The following is a 16,462-nucleotide window of genomic DNA, read 5'->3' on the forward strand; positions in this document are numbered from 1 at the left end:
ACACTAACTCACTTTGCTTCAGAGTCAACACTTACAACATTTTTCAGAGAAAAAACACCATGTAACCCTATGGGAAAAACAAAGTTAGCAATTGCAGGTAAGTATTTCGACTTTTGGTGTGGTCCTTAAGGGGGTAGAACCAAGGTTCCCCAGGGTAAATTTCTGCACTCAAGGTGCAGCACCAGCGACACTAGGGTGGCCGGGTGAAGAGATGCCAATGCTAGTAAGTGGGGACTAGGGACACATCGTTTGGAGGCTGCTAATGGGAAAGCCACTCAGGCTAGGATGAAGATCTCTTGGGGTTCAGGTTAAGGCAAAGGGAGACCAAAGGCAGTACCAAAACTGCACCACCAGCGGCACAGGGGCGGTCGGGTGCAGAGTGCTTAAGCAGTTTCAGGTTCCTAATGCTGTTCCATGGAGATCTTCAAAATCGGTCCCAGGCTGCAGGTGTCTGTCAGGATACCAGACAAGGGAAACCAACAACCAGGAGGAGGTACTTTGGATGTAGGAGGACGTCAGGACACCTTTTTATAGACAGGACTGCTGTCCTCTGGAGTCTCAAGACTTTACTGAAGGAGGGGATCAGTCTTCACTAAGACTGGAGGTTGCTGATCCTTTTTGGAGTCGTCGTTTTCTTCGCAGGAGGGTTGGGAGCCAAAGGCAGGTCGGTAGGGCTGGGGCCAAGTCAGTTGGGCCTGGAGTCTTCACTGCTGCGACGTCTTTGGGTTTCCGTCTTCGTAGGTCATCAATTCTGAAATCCTGGGTTCAGGGCTGCCCCCTAAATATTGTATTTAGGAGGCTTTTTAGGGGTCTCGAGGTAGTCGCCAATGGGCTACTAACCTTAGAGTGACTACACCCTTGGTGTGCTCACCCCACGTGGGGGAGTGAGCTCTTTCCCTAACCCTGATTTAGGGATGCCCCCCATCAGCAAGATGGCGGGAACTGAGGAGTGGGCTTCATCTCAGCTCCCGCACCTGAGGGGTGGAGTTGGCAGAGGTGGGCACACCTCCGGGGCTTTCTAAAGTTTCCCGCCCGTCTTCCTTCTGAAAAGGGGGTGAGACAGAAAGGGGGTCTGCTCCAGATAGCAGGAGAGACTGGGGGTTGTCTTACAAAGGCGGCCTGGCCTTTTGAAGCTCCCCTTTCACAGATGGCTCTTTCTGACCTGGAGGATGTGTGAACACTTCTGCCCAGAACAGGCTTTGTTTCTCGGGCCCTGGGAGAGAAGACTCCCGTTACAGGGGTCCAGAAACCTGGCTCATGGTGGCAGGCTGGAATTCACCAGTCAAGAACCCACCAGTGGTTGGTTTGGTTCAGAGGTCCTCTCTAGAAGAGACCCCGAGCCAATGGAATAATACATCTGACACTGGAATCAATGCACGTTTATTATTCTGATATGTTTGATACCAAACATCCCAGGACTCACTGAAGCCATTGTGGTGCTAGGAAACTCGTGGTGACCAGTTTCTAGACCATATACTCAGTATGGTTTTACTGTGCACTTATAATATCTAAGAATGGCTTTAGACATTATAGGGACCTGTCTGCTCATGCAGATGGTTCCTCACATGAGGAATAGTGCATTCTGCTTTAAGTGTGGCTTACTTAGGCCTCATGCAGTGCTGGGCAGGCATGGCACACAACAATGGTAGTAGAGCATGTTTGTAGTGAGAGGTCTCTGAGGGTGATATAATATATGATGCACCCCTCAGAGGCCTTTCCCTGGCTACCATGCCCCTGGTACCATAGGTACCCCTTTACAAGGGACTTACAAATAGGTCAGAGTTGTGCCAATTGTGGAAACAATGGCACAGGTTTGGAAATAATTCAGGCCCTGGGAACCTGACTGGCAGGGACCCAGGGCGCACGCAGTCAAAGTGCATCAGAAATCTTGCAAAAATGTGGGAGGGGGTTTACTGCAACAGAAATGACTTTCCTACATTGAGTTAGAGTTCTTTTTCATTACTGTTACATGCATTAAACAAGGGCCTCAGGAAGAGCGCCGAAGATTTTGAAAGATGAGACAGATCAACAACTGCCACTAGGAACAATAAGGTGGTCATAAACAGCTCAATGGCAGTGATGGGGAAAATGATGAGGCAGTGGAAGAACTTGTGGTTATATGTCTGCAGGATAAACTATTAGATTTTGTACTTTTGGAAAGAGCCATGAGATCATAAGTTAAATTACTTCAGATTAATTTGGGATTTCTGGCTTATGAATGGTTCACTCACACAGTGGAGGAGAAGGGTACCTGCGGCTGCGACCATAGGTCTCCGCAGGATACCCTTCACTTTGTTTTACTGTGCCCATTTTACACTGTCCCAAGACGTAAGTTCCTGGTGCGAATCCTGAAAGACTCAAAATTTAAACACGCAAAATTGGCCCTGAGGTTTTTAAAGGAAGCTGAGGATGCTTATACCCTTTTTTGTATTATAAACTTTATCCGGATGGCAATACGGCTGAGGAACACCAGAGAATCTGGACCCTAACATTACTTGGCACCCAAACAATTGAACTCTTCCTCCCCTAGCTTAATGAATTACGGTCCCTGAAAATTCTAATTTTAACATCCTTAACCTTTTAATGGAAACATTATTCTCGTTTTAAACTTTTTTGTCTGTATTTTGTATTTGTGCTTTTATGGTGTCTTTTTAAGAACCGAATAAAGATTACAAATTGAAATTGAATTGAATGGCATGGCCTGGCAGACTTCTGCGCTGTGATACAAGATGTCAGCACAGCAGGATGGGGAGAAGCGAATTGAACATAGCAGAGTCTGAGTCTTAGAGATAGATGGACAATGATGGGGAGTGAGAGAATGACTTGTCTGTCCTGTGAATTTGGTCAAAGCTGACAAAAGACCTGCTAACTGTAGTGTCACAAACATAGCAAATCTGATAGCGGTCAAACACAGGGAATTAAAATACCTTGATATATGTGGTATGTCGGTAAAGATGGACTACTAATGGGTGCAATTGGTTACATTCTGAAACTGGAATGTGTGGTACTGACAAACAAGTTACTTACCTTCGGTAACACTCTTTCTGGTCGATACTCAGTCTAACTGCTGATTTCGCAACTACAGAATATCTCCAGGTGCCAGACTGGACTGAAGAATTCTTCAGCAAAGTTATAGAGCGCTGTGTAGCTTTGCAGTGCCCACATAAGCACCACCTTTGCACGCTGTCAGTTTCTCGCACCTTTTTTCATCCCAAAATCCGACGCACAGTATAGATCAAATTGTCTGAGACAGTCTGCGGATTCTTAACTTTTTAGATGGCAAAGAAGCCACTCTGTAGAACAGGGAGGTGAAAGAGGCAGAGAGGCATGAGAATCTGCGGTTAGATGGAGTTTCCACCAGAAAGAGTATTATCGAAGATAAAGTTTTTCTTCTGATGGATACTTCTAACTGCAGATTCTTCAACTTTAGAACAGATACCAAATGTTTACCTCATACCACAAATTCCAGCATAAAGGAGTGTTCAGCGTCATCTTTCCATCATACCCGTCAGTCAAGGCAGTAGCTTAACGTGAATATAAGCAACAACACCCATGTCACAGCCTGGCAGATGTCTAGAACAGGCACCCCTCATGCGGTCATAGCACTTTGGCCCTGGTGGAATGAGCCCACATAAGGCTGCTTCCTGGTTAGAAAAGATTTCAAGATAGAGGAAAATTCACCTCGACATCATTCTCTTCTGCACCACCTTACCTTTTTTCAACCCAGACAGACCAAGAAAGAGGTGATCATACATACAATGGTCTGTTTGTGTTACTGGTGTGAAAGCTCAAGGCCCTCTTAGGGGCAACACAATGGAACATCTCCTCCTCCTTTTACGATGGGGGGGTGGTAAAAAAGCAGGCAAAGAAATGAATTGGCCAATGAGAAAGGGAGTCATGACCTTTAGGAATACGACCCAAGTCCTCAGCGCAAGTTTGTCAGAAAAGAAGATGGCATACAGCAGATGGGCTGAAAGTGTCTGCAGTTCACTTGCATGGCATGCTGACATAAAGCTGATGAGGAAGGCTGTCTAACAATAGTGCATAGGCTCAAACAGTTTGCACACAAACATTTTTAATATCAAGTACGGATCCCAATGGGGCAAAACAAATGGTTTGGGGGGGAAGGGAGGACATAAGAGTCAAACCTTTGCAAAACTCAACACAGCTTAGTGACCTAAACAAAGACAGTTGGTCGAATGAATTCAGAAAGGCCGAAAAGGCAGGCAGATAACGTTTAACTGTACCCACCAGAAGCCCTTACTAGGCTAAATGAAGAACAAATAAGGAACATCAGAAAGTCAAGCTTGAAATTGGTCAGTGTCTCAAAGGCACCAAATATGTCCAGGCTCCCAGCGTAAATTGACTTCATGAAAGGGCATCTAGCAGCAAGGACAACATCCACCACCAATGACCCCAATTCAAGGCTTTTAGCTGCTGCTGCTCAATCTCCACATATAAAGGTATAGGTTGTAGAGTCTAGGACATAGGACTCTGACACAGGAGGTCCTCTCTAAGCAGACGCCTAAGGAGAGGGCACATGCTTGGCTCAGGAGCTCTGGCCCCACACTCTCCTAGCCCAAGATGGGTCATTGAGAATGACACAGTAGTGTTGGCACTGAGCGTTTAAAGGTAGGGCACACATCTAGTCAGGGCGTTCCGCACTGCTTGAAGACATCCTTTCCCAACTCGGGATGAAGCCACGATTCATGGTCCACTGCCTGCAGCTTGCTTAGTTTACTCACACTGGCATTCAAACACCCCACCAGGAGGTTGGAAAGCCCAGGTTCTCTGCCAGTAGGAGTAGTTTCTGTTCTGTAACTCCAGTTCTGTAGTAGGGGTATCTCTGTTATAGTCATAATCTAGTGAATAGTCCCGCCCATGTGCGTGGACCCCGGCAATCAAAAATAATCTCTTAAATTGTCAAAAAATTGCAGAACTGCAAAGACACTTAAGAGAAAATTTAAAGACAAATAATGCAGCCTATATCCACAGGCTACACTGTCCAGTACTTCAACTAGAAATTCCACCAAAAATCCACAAACAGCAAAGCCTGTCCAGATTTCCCTTGCTTTTACTGCAAAACTCCTCAGAAATGATAGAGAGGAAGGCCTGGACAGACAAGCCCCATAGGCTGCCATTATGTGGCCCAAACAGGATACTGTGCCTTTAAGGAAACCTTCTAGAACCTTCTCCCAGTATCCCAGAATGCATAGCAGGTCCCACTGACTTCAGTTCTTTTTGAAGGCGTAAAAACGCCAGACCTGTAGCATCACTTACATGAACAATTCTCCACCGGGGAGGAGGGCGGGCGCTTATGACTATAACAGAGATACCCCTACTACAGAACTGGAGTTACAGAACAGAAACTACTCCTTCTGTAGTAGGGGATCTCTGTGTATAGTCATAATCTAGTGAATAGAATGGCAAGCCCATCCCCACACCAAAGCGGCGGTGGAGAAAGAACATAACGCCACTACTGTGCGAACAAATTCCGCAGCGAAGCCTGCCCAACCTGAGCGTCTGCCCTGGCATCAGAGTCCAGGCAGTAATGCTTAGCAAAGGTATGAACCGACTTCCAAGTGGCGGCCTTGCAGATTTCTGCAATCGGCACATTACGGAGCAAGGCTGTCGTGGCAGCTTTGCCCCTGGTGGAATGAGCCTTAGGCTTACCTCCTAAGGTCTTATTAGCTTTTTGGTAACACAATTGAATGCAGGACACAATCCACCTAGAAATGGACTGCTTAGAGGTAGCAAGACCCGTCCTGACTGATCCATAATTGACAAACAATTGGTCTGACCCACGAATATCTTTGGTCTTATCCAGATAAAATTTCAACACCCTCCTAACATCCAGGGAATGCAAAGATCGTTCCGCCGGAGAGGAAGGATTCTGAAAAAACGTAGGTAAAGTTATGGTCTGGTTGACATGAAAATCAGAAATAACCTTGGGAAGAAATTTAGGGTGAGTACGCATCACAACCTTAGCAGCATGAAATACAGTATAAGGTTCAGTACAACACAACGCCTGAATTTCACTCACCCTGCGGGCCGATGTAATGGCCACGAGGAACGCCGCCTTCCAGGACAGGTGCTGCAACGAAGCCTTGTGAATGGGTTCAAAAGGCTCCTTCATCAATCTGGACAGCACCACATTCAATTCCCATGAAGGCGAGGGAAGCCTGACAGGAGGGAACACCTTCTTCAATCCTTCCAGAAAGTCTTTGATCACAGGGATCTGGAAAAAGGAAGTCTGTGAAGGACATTTCCTGTAGGCAGTCAATGCAGCAAGATGAACCCTAATGGAATGAACATTAAGGCCAGACTGCGCCAAATGTAAAAGGTAAGGAAGGATGACATCTTCCTTGCAGGTCGTAGGGTCATGGTTCCTAGACTGGCACCAGATACAAAACCTCTTCCATTTGTAAGCATATGAAGTCCTAGTGGAAGGTCTCTTAGACTCCTTCAATATGTCCATGCAATCTTCGGGCAGATTCAGATGTCCATATTGCACTATCTCAGGAGCCATGCCGCCAAACTCAAAGACGAAAGGCTGGGGTGTAACATCCGCCCCCCGAACTTCGTGAGAAGGTCCGGCCTGCAACCGAATGTGAGGAAGGAGAGATCGGTGAAGCAGGTCCGTGAACCACCACTGCCTGGGCCACTCCGGGGCAATGAGGATCATCCGAGCCCTGGACCGGGCCAGCTTGATGAGTACCGCCGGAATCAGGGGAATGGGTGGAAAAGCGTACAGAAAGCTGTTCGACCAGCTGATCCATAGCGCATTCCCCAGCGACCCCGGCTGGTAGTACCTGGAGGCGAAGTCTCGGCATTTGCTGTTTTCGGCGGTGGCGAACAGATCTACGTCTGGAGTTCCCCACCTTGCGAAGACTTCTCCCAGTACTTCGTCGTTTATGACCCATTCGTGGTTTTCCTGAATGAGTCTGCTGAGTTCGTCCGCCTGAACATTCTGCACACCTGGCAGATGGGTAGCCGTGATCGTCAGTCCTCTGGCCAGGAGCCAGTGCCAGATCGCCTGCGCCTCCTGTGACAGAGTGCGGGATCTCGAGCCCCCCTGCTTGTTGAGGTAGTACATCGTGGTAGTGTTGTCCGTTTGCACAAGCAGGGAGCTGGTCTGGAAGGACGGAAGAAAGGCCTTTAGCGCCAAGTGAACAGCTCTGAGTTCCAGGAAGTTGATGTGATACGTGGCCTCCACTGGTGACCACGTTCCCTGAATCTGTAGAGTCCCGGAGTGCGCTCCCCATCCCAGGAGAGAAGCATCCGTCACGACAGTCTGCGTGGGAATGTCCTTGTGAAAAGGAACCCCTCTGAGGAGATTCTCCGCCGAACACCACCACTTCAGAGACTGAAGAGCATGCAGAGACAGTCGAATCCTGCCGTCCCAGGATCCTGTCCTCTGATCCCACTGGTCTTCCAAGCACTCCTGCAGCGGTCTCATGCGCAGTCGTGCGTGCGGCGTCAGGAAGATACAAGAGGCCATCGATCCCAGCAGAGAAGACACCGTCCTCACTGTTGTAGATGGAGTCGTCATAAGAGCCTGAGCCTTCCGAAGGAGAGATAATCGTCGCTCTTCCGAAGGAGACACGCTTGATGACAGCGTATCGATGGAGGCTCCCAAGTATTGTATGCATTGGACCGGAGTCGGGACAGACTTGGCCATGTTGATGTGCAACCCCAGCTTGTTCAAGAGAACGCACGTCTTCTGGAAGTGTTCTCGCGCTTCCGAGAAGGAGGCTGCCTTGATCAACCAATCGTCCAGGTACGGGTAGACAAACACCTTGTTCCTCCTCAGGTGCGCTGCTACCACCGCCATGCACTTCGAGAATGTTCTCGGCGCAGACTTCAGTCCGAATGGGAGTTCTGTGTATTGATAATGATTGGTGCCGACTTGGAACCGCAGGAACTTCCTGTGATTGTGTGCAATGGGCACATGGAAGTACGCATCTTGTAGGTCTATGGCACAGAGCCAGTCCCCCTGTTGCAACTGAGGATAAATCTGATGCAACGACAGCATGCGAAACTTTTCCCTGCGAATCCACTTGTTTGCCTGTCGCAAGTCCAGAATGGGCCTGAACTCGTTCTTGTCCTTCTTGCGAACCAGGAAGAACCGGGAGTACAGGCCTCTTCCTCTCTGGGACAGAGGCACGTCTTCTATCGCCCTTTTCCTTAACAGGGTATCGGCCTCCACCTGGAGCTCTAGCAGCTGAAACCGCGAGCTGACCGGAGGAATCGATGGAGGCGGGCTGGTGAACCGAAGACTGTATCCATTGCAAACAATATTCAGCACCCACTTGTCCTGAGTAATTTTTCTCCACTCTGCCAGAAAAAATTGGATGCTTCCCCCTACCGGAGTGGGTAACGGATCCGGGGGAAGTAAGTTCCTAGGGCCTAGACCCAGCCTGGCCCTTGGGCGCCGGAGCTGACTGCTGGCCTCCCCTGCCCCTCTGGCGCTTCTGGAACGGCTTACGGAACTGCTGTTGCTGTTGCGAATGTCCCGAAGCCTGGCCACGTCCACGGCCTTGCCCACCGGACCGCCGTTGGAAAGGGCGGTACGTCTTCTTCGTCTCCTTAGGCTTCTCGAGGCCCACCGCCGTGAGCGTCTCGGCCTCCGCCTTCATGCGGGCCATCTCGTCGTCCGCATGTTGCCCAAAAAGAGACTTGCCGGAGAACGGCAGGTTGGCTACCCTCTGCTGTGCGTCCGGTTTCAGGGACGTAAGACGGAGCCAGGCGTGACGTCTTTGGTTGATGCCATGGCAAAACTCATGAGCAGCCAACAGGGAAGAGTCCGCTGCCGCGCTGATGATCTGGTTGGCCACCAGCATCCCTTCACTCAGCACTTCCTGAAAGTCCTCACGCTGCTCACGAGGCAAGTGCTCCGCAAAACGCTCAAGGGAGTCCCAGAGGGCGCGGGCGTACCGACCCAACAGCGCCGTGGCACTCGCAGCCTTCATGGAGGTGGCGGCTGTTCCACAGACCTTTCTCCCTGCCGAATCCATCCACCTGGACTCCTTATCCGGGGGGACCGTGGATGACGGAGCGGAGGCATGTTGTTTGCGTGCCGCCGTCACAATGACTGAGTCCGGAGGGGGTTCCGCTCTCAGAAAAGCCGGATCCGAATCCGGGGCCCGGTACTTCCTCAGCAGCCTAGATGGCGCCGCCTTTGTCACCGCGGGGGTGAGGAAAAGGTCCATAGCTGGTTGCTCCAGGCCCGGTACCAGAGGCAGGAGAGGGCGAGACGAGTGTTTCTGGTGCAACGTCTCAAAGATCACCGACGTCTTAGGCGTGGGCACCGTCAGGGGTATGCCCAGCTTCGCAGCGCCCCTCAAGAGGACATCCTGGAACGCCACCAGGTCATCAATTGGGGACACCCTCGTGTCCGGTGATCCCGACAGGGTAGGAGAACGCTCCCTGGAACCAGAGGATCCCGTACGGGATCGAGACTCGCGCCTCCTATGGCGGCGTCTCGACCGCGTGGAAGATCTGTTTCGCGACCCGTCCCGCCTCCCAGAGCGAGAGCGAGACCTGCCAGTCCGTGGCCGCCCCACCGGTTTCCGTGGGGGGGTCCTCCTCGGAGCCTCCTTGGGTGCAGGTTTAGGGGTCCCCTTAGGAGGTACAGGCAAAAACGGCAGCGAAGTGGACCTCGGCGGAGGAACCTTCGGCTGCGGGGCCGGCCCACGCGGAGGGACCGGCGGTGGCGGGTCGTCCGCTGGAAGTGGAGGCAGTGTCGGAGGATCCTCTTTAGGAAGAGGAGGAGTGACCGCCTTAGGAACAGGGGTATGCGTCGACCGAGGCCGAGAAGGAGTGTACACCGCAGAGTACACCGTGCCCGGTGACCCCTTAGGCGAAGAGGGCTGAGAGCCCGCCCCTTCAGCCGGAGAACGCTTCCTCTTGCGCCCCCCACTGGAAGCAGTGTGACTTCTGGGACTAGAATCCCTCTTGCGACGCTTCGGAGAGCCTGACCGACTCCCAGACGTCGACCTCCGTCTGCTCGACGTCGAGCGTCGCTTTTCCGGCGTCGAAGGGCGCTTCCGTGACTCCGGCGTCGAACGCCGCCTCCGCGACGTCGACCTCTCCGTCCTCGATGTCGAACGGCGATCCCTCGACGTCGAACGCCGATCCCTCGACGTCGACCTCTTCCTCCGCGACGTCGCGTGTCTCCGCGACGCCGAACGGTCCTTCCTCGACGGCGAGCGTCGTCGTCACCGTCTGGATGCTTTCGACGTCGAGGATCCCCTCGACGTCGACCGGCGGTGTCGCCTCGACGGCGAGCGCCGATGTGTGCTACGTCCATGACGTCGGTATGAAGCCCTCGACGTCGACGACGAAGACGACGTCGACGGCGGCTTCGTCCGCGGTGGCTTCGACGTCGAGTCGCCCCGATGTCTCGACCCGGAGCCCCCGGGAGAAGGGGAGCACACCGCCGTCATCCCTCTCGACGTCGGGACCGTTTGCTGGGCTTCCTGCCTCTGGGGAGCCCCCCAGAGGCCTCAGCAGAGGCAGAGGGAACCTTCCCGGACTGCCCAGACCCACCTGCAGCCTGCAGGCGCCTCTCCTCAAGGCCAGACAGCCTGATCTTCGCCCTTTCCTTCAGAGTGCGAGTGGTAAACTGCTGGCAGATGACACACTCCTCAGGGACATGATCTCCAGGGAGGCAGACGATGCAGACATCATGTGGATCACCTCTGGCCTTCTTCCTCTCACATGCTGGACACTTCACAAAGAGTCCAGGCATTTTAGAGCCCTAAAACACCTGAAGCAGCACACAGAAGAGAGGAGAACACCAAGAGAGTAAACTGCAACACTTTTTAAAATACAAAAGTGCCAAAACATGCAATAAACCCTTGAAAACAAGGGAGAGCTCAATGCCAGGGTCCTGTAAGCAGGAGCCGGAAAAAAGAACTGAAGTCAGTGGGACCTGCTATGCATTCTGGGATACTGGGAGAAGGTTCTAGAAGGTTTCCTTAAAGGCACAGTATCCTGTTTGGGCCACATAATGGCAGCCTATGGGGCTTGTCTGTCCAGGCCTTCCTCTCTATCATTTCTGAGGGGTTTTGCAGTAAAAGCAAGGGAAATCTGGACAGGCTTCGCTGTTTGTGGATTTTTGGTGGAATTTCTAGTTGAAGTACTGGACAGTGTAGCCTGTGGATATAGGCTGCATTATTTGTCTTTAAATTTTCTCTTAAGTGTCTTTGCAGTTCTGCAATTTTTTGACAACTTAAGAGATTATTTTTGATTGCCGGGGTCCACGCACATGGGCGGGACTATTCACTAGATTATGACTATACACAGAGATCCCCTACTACAGAACCTCAGTTACTTCCCCCTGTTCCCAAACGTTAACTGCGGCACAGCTACAAGCGAGAAAGCAAAAGAGAGAGAGAGAGAGAGAGAGAGAGAGAGAGAGAGAGAGAGAGAGAGAGAGAGAGAGAGAGAGAGAGAGAGAGAGAGAGAGAGAGAGAGAGAGAGAGAGTAGAGAAAGACATCAGAGAGGGAGGAGAGAGAGATTTGATAGATGGAGAGAGAGAATGGGTGGATTGCGAGAGACAGTGGGGGAGAGGAAAGAAGAGGGGATGGTTTGCCAATGCTGCTTCTGGTTCCCTAGTCTGGTCCTGCGCAATCCACCTTGTGGTAGCACATGATTATCACGTTGTCCGTGAGGACCAGTACCAGCATCCCGCTAATGGACGCGAGAAAGGGTATCAGGCCCAAAAGATCCAGAGCATTGTTAGGGAGCCGTCCCTATGCCAGAGTACAGAGGTCACTGATCTCTACTTCTGCCAAATGGCCACACCAAACCAACAGTGAGGAGTCAGTCACCGCCTCGAACTCTGGGTAGAAGAGGAAGAGAGTCCTACTGCATGGCAGGTTGGAGTTTTTCTGCTAACACGGAAGATCCTGAGCTGTCTTCTGCATGATCTGGATAGTGCCTGAGAGGAATCTCTGATGTTGGGCCCACTGGAATATAAGATTCAACTGTAGAGCTCAGGCTGCCATCTGGCATTCAGGATGAAAATGACGCAAAAGGCCAAGAGGCCATGTAGGCTCAGAGCCATCCTTCCTGAAACAGAGGATCGATCCCGAAACATCAGAATCATATTTTGAATGTGCCCTACTTGCTGCAACCCCAAAGTCACAGTGTCCAGGAACTCCCCAATGATTGAAGTATTTGCATGAGGCTTAGGTTGAATTTCTCATTGATAGTGATACCCAACGATGTCAGGACTGCAGCTGACATCTGGAGGTGGTGTATGAATAACTTTGGCTAGCCTGCCTTCAACAGTTAGTCGTTGAGCTACAGGTATATATATATACTCCCAACCTCTGAAGCTGGGCAGCAACCACCGTCTACACTCCTGTAAGCACCTAAGGGACAGAAGTATGAACAACCGGAAGCATGGAAGGAAAGGTGTTTCAGCTAAAAAAATCTCAACGGAGGCAGATATTCCATCCGCCGAAATAGAAATCCCACGATATCCCATGGGATTTAGATTTCGACGGACAGAATATCCATCACTGTTGTCATGGAGTAACGCGTCCTCCGACTTCTAATCAGGCCCTCAGTCTCTTTACTTCACACCACAAACCTAAACTAGAAACAAATATAAAATAAATAATATATGCAAACAAGCTAAAAAGCTAAAAAAAAATCAAACTATTCTACTGCTTTTTTACCACATAGTTTGTGCAGCTGCTGGGTAGAAATGCTTCAGTTCTGGGTGGTTTTCATTTAATCATTGGCACGTTTTCCAAGATGCAGTTCCTGTGTTTCTGTTAAAACACCCAAAATAAAGAATGGCAGGAAAATAAGAGCTGTAGCAATGCACTCATGGTCGAAAGGGTTTACAGAACTCCCAAAATAAGAAACTGTTTCAAAACTTTGCTCAAAACTGACCTTGAAGGAAGCCTATTTTTGAGTTTGCAGCCATGAGGTTAAATCTGGGAACTATACAAACCAGCCTTCTGTGCTAAAAAGGGAACTTCCTGGGCAGAAGTGCGTCCACTGACCCTGCCAAGTCCTTATCTGAGGCTCTCCTCTCTGAATAGAGTCCCGTTTACAACTGTACCAGTCTGCGACTTTCCCACATCCTAGACCCATCATTTATTGGCTGTACAATGGCAAGCTGTCTCTGTTGCCAGGGCGACGGCCAAAACACTACAAGATACACAAAGATGTCAGAGCCATTGACTTTTAAGGCTTAGTTCAGCGAGAGGAAAACTAAAATACAGACGCAGCATAAAGTATGTGTTCTCCCTCTGCGGGACATTAAAAGGTTGCACGGTTCTTTTGGGATTACAATCAATGCACGTTACCCCAAGTGGACAATATTTACAGCCACGGTAAGACTAAGAGCCGAATAACACAATCTTTTTCTTCCATTTCAGTAGGCGAGCCCGTCACCCCTGGCTGGCTGCCTGGTCCGTTTTCTGACCCACTAGCATATTATCGAAGGCACAGCTGGAAAGAATCACAACTGGAGAAATCCAATATGAACGGTTTACATTGCAGAATAAACTTGGTGACAATGTAGAAACACATTGTATATGCCGTATTACATATGCAAAGCACAACTCACTTGTTTCAAGGCCCAGACAGACACGACAGAGTGACACGACAGTGTGGCTGGCGAGGCCCAGCAGGGAAAGGTTCCTTGTCAGTGATTTCTGTACGATGGCGAATGAGTCTGTTCCCTGGCTGTGGGCCTGACCCTGAGCAGAAAACACTGGGCACCTCTTCCAATGGGTCGGGGGTGGAGCTGGTGGTGGATTGGACACCATGAGCCAGGGGAGGAGGCTGGGGGCCAATCGGAGACAATAGGTTTTCTGTTCTACTGGCACATAGAAAGGTTGGAGAGATTTATGACTAGTAGGTCAAGCCACGGAGTATAAAGCACATTTTAATCATAAGGGGAAATAATGGTCTTCAGCCACACCTGTGGAGACGTTGACTTCTGGTTTCCAATCGGCTGATAGAGTAGTAGCTGGATTTTAGACGGTCTAAGACTTGGCATTTGAAGAGGCTCAAATACAGGTTGATATCGGACTCCACCTGTGGAGCAGACCACGGGGTCGATGGTAACTACGTGGAGAGAGAGGTCAGTGCAGGGAAGCGTCTTTGATGACCCCTTGAAGAAGGCGTTTTAGGTGCTGCGTCTCTATTATTGGAAATGCAGAGTTTGCTGCTGGAAGCTCAGGCTCGTGACAAGTAAAGTAAGGATACTTGGTGTTGAGTTGTTTCCTGTCGCCACCCATGATTCACTTGCCTTGTGTCCTGGAATGCTCGCGGCAGAGTCTCCACAACACTGGAAAGTGGAGATCAGAGGAGCGGTTGGAGTTGGAAAGAAGGTCTAGATTGAGCGCTGCCCTTTTTCTTCGAAGGAACCCCTGGTTTGGCAGTTTGGGCTGGACTTTTCCCACGAGAAATGCTCCTTGATAACTTCATACCTATCATGTGTGGTGTCCTTTCACTGTGCTGCACCAGTGATACAGTTTTATTTTCTCTGTCCACTGGCTAATGGGAGGGCAGCCATATCCTGACTGCTCCGCCTCACAAAGTTCTTCGCTTTACACACCATGACCTTGTGTCAGATAGGACTTACGGTGCGAGAGAGAGGAACAATTAGTGCGGAGGGTGCCCAAAGTGCAAAGTTATGAAACAGCTGTCTTGAATGCTTAAAAGTTCAATTGAATTAGTTTCCAAACTGCAGCTCCTTCAATAACACCTAAAGGCAGCCGCGGTCCATGCAGTGCTGATTTCGCGGGCACTTTTGTTAAAATCGCGGCATAACATTTTTAGAAAAGTGCCAATTTGGCAGGCACTTTTGTAAAAACCGCGTCATTTTTACAAAAGTGCCGATTTCGCTGCAAACCGCGAAATCCTGGAGGGTCTGATTGTTCACCCTATGTGGGAAGGGTATGCCCAGACGTGGGTCCCTTGCTCACTTTGCCACTGGATTCAAGCTAGCCTGGCTGATGAGGGGTGTTACCTCAAAACTGGTCCCAGATTGCTTGCTTGAAGTCCAGGGAAGATCTGGCTTGGCAGTTCGGGCTGGACTGTACCAATGAGGAACAGGGTCAAGACTGATTTGCATATGGTTAGGTCTGAACTGGGGTGGCGAAGTGACCTAAATAACAATGATGGATTTAACCCAGCTCTAATAGTGATTGCGGGCGAGTGTCGGAAATTTTTCAGCTCTCCGTCCATCATCTTATTAGGTTTGCTTTTTGTACTATGAACTGGTTTGATTTTCCAACCTTTTTTCCTCATCAGTTAATAGTCTTGTTCTAATCAACGCTGGCGATGAACAGTATGGTCAGCTGAACCTTGCCAAGTCAGGTACGTATCTTTCTCACCTTGTTCTGTTCCAGTGCTCACTGTGGATTGATTCGTTTCTCCATCTTCTTGGCAGACAGTTAACACACTGAGAAACCCTCTTCAAACACTGCAATACGCAATTTTGCCTTTCCAACTACAACGCAGAATAGGTGTAGCTGAGACAGCAACGGAAAAATATGGACATCTCTCCTTATTTTTCAGTGACGTTGATGCAGCCTGATGCATTCACACATGCGTGACAGACATATTTAAGTGTGTTCTATATTTGCAAATCACGGTCACATCAATGAACTGTTCACTTACATGAAATATTTGTCAACATTGTGTTACTTTGGGCTACCATTTAAAGACTGAAATTACAATACTATACTCGTATGAATGGATTCTTCATTAATAAAATAACAAAAACTAAGACAATTTCTGCATTTTTCTCTAAATGAAACAATCCAACTCTATTACACATTATTAATAAAAAAAAAAATCTATGAATCCTCCACAATATGAGAATATGCCCTTAGAAATAACAAGAAAAATTTGGTTCGCACCTCAAAATTCAGAAGACTGATAGGGATCACCAACACTTTTAAAGATAAGTTAAATTGAAAGTACATTTCCAGATAACGTACCATTTCCTTCCACCATATCAGCTATCCAGGCAATGATATGATATTCATTTGTAGAGCGCAACAAATCCCACCCGAAGGTGTATCTGGGCGCTAGCCTCCTCTGATCCCATCCCCAAACTTCTAGAACAGCCAGGTTTTCAACAATTTCTTAAATTGACTGAAATCTACCGAGCTGCGAAGAGAGACAGGAAGCGGATTCCATTCCCTCAGAGCGGTGCGAGAGAAGGATATGAACCATGTCTGGAAAGCCTGACCCGCGGGATAGAGAGAAAAGCCTTGGCACGATCTCAGTGTAGGTGCCAGGTAGCAGAATTAAGTTTGTTTCTCAGATACTATCACATGCTTATGGAACAGGGTTAATACTCTTTTATTGGGTGTCACTAGCTCTTCTACACACTATCTAAGGATCAAAAAGTAGATTGATATCTTTTACTTCAGATAAACTATCTTAGAACCATGGATAATACTTACGGAGAACACT

The 16,462-nt window shown here is 49.4% G+C and overlaps 1 protein-coding gene across 3 annotated transcripts in view; it reads right to left on the bottom strand.

Moving 5' to 3' along the window:
* Positions 1-16,462, bottom strand: part of DNAAF9 (dynein axonemal assembly factor 9) — a 548,844-nt gene that overhangs the window by 361,868 nt on the left and 170,514 nt on the right. The window lies entirely within an intron of this gene.

This window comes from Lissotriton helveticus, chromosome 2_2 (genome assembly GCF_964261635.1).
Source record: "Lissotriton helveticus chromosome 2_2, aLisHel1.1, whole genome shotgun sequence".
In the NCBI taxonomy this organism is placed as follows: domain Eukaryota; kingdom Metazoa; phylum Chordata; class Amphibia; order Caudata; family Salamandridae; genus Lissotriton; species Lissotriton helveticus.